Here is a 6,123-nt window from a genome sequence, read left to right as displayed (position 1 = left end):
AAAAAAAAAAATCCCACCAAGGTCTTACTGAACACACAAATTGAGGAAGGATATAACACCTCACCTAGGTGCCACAAAGAGAAGAGATCCTAACCTCACAGATGGTGGTGGCCCCTGCCAACCTGGCATCTAACTGTCAGTGTGTGTGGGTGACCCACAGGTAGAGAACCCCTAACTGTCGTAGGAGCTTCCATGTGGCTTGGTTCCCACTGGTGATATGGCCCTCTGCTATGCTGCCACCACCAAGTCACCCAGTGGTTTGTGGGAACCCAGTCTTGTGTTGTGGAGAGTCCTGGTGCTGTTTGTATTTTGATGCTAATTCTGCTTTCCCAGGAGGAGTTGTGGGTGAGGAGTGAATCACATAAGCAGGTGACTTCTTGTGAACCTTCTCCCCACCTTAACTTATAAAATAAAGGCTAGAGCTGGTGATTGGGCAATGGAAGGGAAGGTGGAGCCGAAAAGCTTGGGGGAGAAGGAGGAGAGGGGAGAGAGAGAAGAAGGAGAAGGAAGGAAGATGGAGCAAGAGGAAGACGATCCAGATTCTGCATGGCTTTAAATAGCCACAGGTAGCTATGAATATCATAAAGGATAGAATAATTGGGATAACATTTAATCTAGGTGGGCAGCTTGTACCATTATCAATTGGCTCTGAAATTATTGTGTGGGCATCTTGTGAATTGAGAATTTATTGATATATAAATCTGACTGATTAATTATAAGTTTCTAGAGTTTTGATTTACTGGGTTAAGGAGATTTGTGACTACTGGTCGCAGGGGGTAGATGGCTGAGAAGGTACAGGCAGTTCTGAAGCAGGTGAACCAGAGCTGGGAAGACCTCCAACTGGGGCTGGCCTAGAGGTGGAGAGACAGCGGGCAGTGAGTAGCTGGGTATAGCGTGGGACGGTGCAATTTTTTAAAATATTTCCCCCAACAGTCTTGCATGCACTTTAACATCTTAACTAAATCTTGAGGCTCAAACAAGTGACCCAGAGTCTCCAGACATGATCCTGCAGGCAGTTTTCACTACCCAACCCAACACCAACAGAGAGTCTGTCTGTCTGTCTGTCTGTCTGTCTCTCTCTCTCTCTCTCTCTCTCTCTCTCTGTATGTCAACTTTTGGCTGCTACCTCCAAGAGAGGCCCTTTCAATTTCGTGAGCCCCGATGAATCCTCTCTAATCCTTTTGTATCCATTCTACAAGCTACAGACACACAGATACAGATATAATTACTGTTTGTTATGTAACAATAGACAATCTAAAAGTTAGTAGTTAAGACCAGAATGAAAAAAAACATGTGTTTGGGACCAATGCCGAGGAATCAGCACTACTTGACAAATTTCGGCTGTAGCCAACCTGGTTCTAAGGAGAGAAATGTCTCTTAGTCAGCATTCTCTAGGGAAATAGATTTCCTAAAATAGATATATATTTGAAGGGCGTTTGGTAGATTGGCTTACACAATACAGTCTGGGCAGTCAAGCAATGGCCGTTCCAACGAACAGGCTGAAAGTCTGGTCTCTGCTCACTCTGTCTCATTAGTCCCTGTCTGGTACTGAAGGACTGACTGAAAAATTCTTGAAGAGGCATGGGTCTTGAATCCACACCGAAAGCCTAAAGAATTTAGACTTTGATAACAGTTCCTAAAAGATGGCTTCAACTGACCCTAACAATTTCAGTAACGTGGCCAATGAAATTAACCCAGCTTATGAATGTATTGTTATTCAATAAATTCTGACATTATGAAAAAAAAAAACCATCAATGTGTCCGTGATTTAATGCTGGGGCCTGGTGTGTCTGAAACAACTCTACAGTAGGCTGATTCCTGCCACTGGGTAGGGACATCAACCAGAGAAGGCAAATTCCTGGTGAGCTTCAGTCATTCTGGTGTGATTCTGACTTTGAAGGGAGAGGGGTTTCAGGTAGGATTTCCATGTCCAGTCTTCTCAGGCCTAGGCTTGTACCCGGATACCATTGTTTTCCATATAAATAGAGGCAGGGTGTCCACCCTTCCCTGCCTGAGCCCAAGATTTCATTTATTTGGCCCTTGACAAATCCCATTGTCCGAGGGTGGACACCAAATCAGCTGCCAGAGCTTTCTTCGAACACCCCGAGAGCCGGTCAAAGGCTCTGAGGCACAAAGCCCACCCTCTTCCCCCGCCCACCTCTAATAGTACCACATGCCAGGGACAGCCCTAGACAATGCCACCTAGTCCAGTGAGCCCCAAACCTAACTACAGGCCTCGTGCTATTAAGATTAAGACGCTAATCCATCTCCGGGGCTTTGCAAGGTAATTCAGTGTGCCCATTTGGAGGACTCGAGACACAAAACCTCGAGCAAGAGTGACCTTTGATTCCACTGGAAGCTCTAACTAATACTTCAACAGGTGAAGCCTTTAAAGTTAGCCTTTTTATTCCATCTTGACAACACTGATTGATAACACGGAGCTAATCTCCTGCTTTTGTTCCCAGGGGGCAAAGGTTCCAGTAGCCCCTTTAGAATGTGGATCCTTTAACTATGAGGTGTGTGTAAATCCTAAGTGGGCTCAGTCTGGGATTCATTCCTCCCCCCAGGAAATGCTCCCCAGGGCCCTCCTGGATTGCATACACTGCCCCTGTACCTTGGAAACTAAGACTCCTGTCTGGTCTAAAAGACTAATGTGGATAGTTTAATTTATCTGCAGAAATTGCATGAGTTGCTCTTTAAATAGTGGTTCTCGACTTTCCTAATGTTGCACCCCTTTAACACAGCTCCTCATATTGTAGTGACCCCCTGGACCATAAAATTATTCCATCGGTACTTCATAATATTATTTTGCTACTGTTATGAATCATAATGTAAATATCTGATATGTAAACCCCCTCCCCAAGGAGTCATGACGCACAGGTTGAGAACTGCTGCTCTAAATGGAAGTTACTGGGAAGTCCGAGTATATGCTTCATGTGTTTAACTGTGTTTGCAACGTGTTCTTTGGCAAACTCCAGCACTGTCCCAGTGACCTCCAGGTCCCGGCTGGTGGCTCTGTTCTGAGGTGGGTAGATCAGGGAAAGCTCCTCCCTTGCCGGCCTCCCATACAACAGGGGCTCAGGAATTCCAGGTCCCACTTGGACCTTATATCCAGATGTATGTCCTTAAGATGTTCTAAGCCCAGCTCCCTGAAGTTCTATTCAGGTGAGTTTAAAAAGCCATAACAGAATGCAAGAAGAAAAGGGAAAATTAATTTTAATAATATAAGTTAGCTACCTAATACGCCTGAGGTGTTTTCATATCCGCATGCACAATATCCAGTGGTGGAGGGAGAAGCAGAGGGAATAGAAGAGAGCAGAAAAACCAAGAAACTGACCTGCACACGTCCAACTCCCAATAGTGATGGAGACGGCTGTGGGAATCTGCACTACTAAAAAGTAAGGTCTGCCGTTGTGACGTGACACCAAAGCACAGAGCGTAGGGGAAAACCGGGTCACTTTGGTCAAGATTCATTAGAAATAATCATTTCTACAAATCAGAAGAGAGCATATCAGAAATCACCAGGCAAGGAGGGTATAGATGCCACCTGGAGAGTGCAACACACACCAGGAAGGATGCAAAAGACTTGACAGCCATCAAGCCCTGGGCTCTGTGGTGCAGAGCAGTTCCTGCTCTGTCTGGAGCCTAAATGTCCTGTTCTTTCCCACAATTTCTCACACAAACTTCAACTTTACAATTTTAAGATTGAGCGAGGGCGTAAAATACTATGTCTTCTTTGCAGAAAAGGACAGGTGTGTTTGTGCTTCGGGGTGTACAGCGTATTGATGTTTTCAGGGGCTATGTATCCAACAGACCAACCTCTAGGAACAGGCCTCCAACTACATCTGAGATGTTTGTTTACTGAAGATAAAGCGATCATGGACAAACAAGAATACTCAGGCTTCTTTCCTTTATGCCTCATACTTTTATGAGTTCTACATTTTTTAAAAAAAAAATCTAATTTTTCTTAAATAGGTATCCACTCTCAGAACCTTGCAGTGTCTGATTTAGAGACATGAACCACATAGACTTTGAAGCCACAAAGAATTATTTTTCTAAAACAGTATCAACAAAAGTACTTAATCTGGACATCCGAACCATTCTCCAATCATTTCACTTAATTAGATTATATTAAACAAGTTTTGAAATAATGCAGATTAATTCTAAACCTTTCCAAACTGGTAAAAACAAACTGGACTTAAAACTTAAATAGCTGACTTTTAAATTAATGTTTGCTTCCACCAGCACAACTGTTGATACTTAACATCTTAAGTCTGTTATGACCTACATCCCTCACACGTATACACTGCTGCTTTCTCCTGCTGGAGCCCTTCCCCTGGCACCCGGTGACTCTCAGTAGGACTATGTCTACCCATGCCAAGAACTGGAAGCCAGGTCCATGTGGGCTTTGAATGCTGCCTTCTGTTCAGACCTGGCTCTTGGGATTGCAGAACTTGCACTCAGGACCATTAATGTAGCACCAAGGTAACGTGAGAAATCAGCAGCACGCCCAGAATTCAAGGAGGGCATCCATCACCTGTGCTCTCTGAAACCTGCTGTATTTTCAGTACAAGGACAAAAGGGCAGGGCGCAATCTGTACCATCCAGAGACACACCCCAGAGACACACCCCAGAGACACACCCCAGAGACACACCCCAGAGACACACCCCAGAGACACACCCCAGAGACACACCCCAGAGACAAGAGCCTAGGGCTCAGAGACTGGCAGACTCCAAGGCTACCTCACCATCCTCCACATGGAGTTGCCACAAGTGGGAAGAATCTGGATCCTCTTAGAAATGATCTGTGGAAGGCACTGGTCCGCAGCATTCCCATTCCAGCCAAGAGCTTCTTAGCCTTAGAGAGACACTCAGTGGTTGTCCAGGTCATACCCCTCATTAGTAGGAACAGCAGGACTATGGCTCAGATTTGGGAAAGTGCCGAGGTGCTGAGGTCAAACAGACCTCAAAGGTTCAAACTGTGATCCACCCAACAGATGGGGGGGACCTGAGCAACTCTGCTGGTTCACTTCCTCTACAATAAGATAAACAATATACAGTAGAGATGCTCGGCTAGCCAGCACAGACACACACTGCTCCCACCAGCCAGATGGCCTACCAGCCAAGGATGGCAGGCCCTCGAGCAGATTACAGCTGTAACCTAAGCAGCTTCAGCTAGCGTTTCTTCCTAGAAGCAGACACACCCACCTGTTGGCACAGCCTCTAGCTATGGCCTGACGGCAGCCGGAGCAGAGCCCACAGGTTCACAGGACTAAACTCCCTGTTATCTAGCTGTTTGCTAACCCTGCCCTTGAGAGAGGGCAACGCTGCATAGACTGCAGTACAGCAAGAGAAGAACTTTCACTGTGATAACCCCAAAACTTGGACAATTTTATTAAAGCGAACAAAAATGTCTGCTGCAAGGCTGCAATGGGACGCTGTCAGTGCCCGTGGCCTCTTTGGCATGCGTGACCTGGTTCATTCCTGGCCCCGAGCTACACACTAGCTCCACAGAGTGGACAACGGATCTCAGAGTGATCCCTTTATAGGGAAGGAGTTACTACAGGCAACCAGTGGAGCAATGGCTTTTCAGGTAACCAGTGAGGGGAGGCATGGTCTTGTGGTCTCCCAGAGGAACATATAGCAGAAGCCAGTAACGCGCCTCACACCGGACAGAGCATCAGAAAGGTCTGGAAGCAGCCAGCACAACGGTTGTAAGGGGTAAGCATCCTGGGTGGAGCTGATGTCCGACAGAGGCAGGGAGGCAGGAGGCAGGGAGGTTTCAGGTATAGCCATATGGATAACAGCAGCCACCAGAAGGAAGGAAGCATGGGGAGTGAGACTGGTGGGTTCGGTTTGGACCCTGACCTTTTCCCCAGGAGGGAGTGCAGGGCTTCCAGGAGTGTGGCAGGGTGTAGACCTGCAGGGCACTGGGAGCTGTCTGGGACTGGAGTTTTACCAAGAGCAAGCCCAACCTGAAAGTCCATCCTGGGCCCCTGCAGCCACACAGCTTTCTTAGGGGACCAGTGAGCCTATTGTTACCAGGATAGGGCCCACGCTCTGGGTCAGGGGGAGCTATGGTCTCCCATCTGGTTAAGGAGCCAGCTCGGAGGCTCCATAGGA

The sequence above is a fragment of the Mus pahari genome, chromosome 21 (genome assembly GCF_900095145.1).
Source record: "Mus pahari chromosome 21, PAHARI_EIJ_v1.1, whole genome shotgun sequence".
In the NCBI taxonomy this organism is placed as follows: Eukaryota; Metazoa; Chordata; class Mammalia; order Rodentia; family Muridae; genus Mus; species Mus pahari.
Note: the sequence above shows the minus strand (reverse complement) of the source record.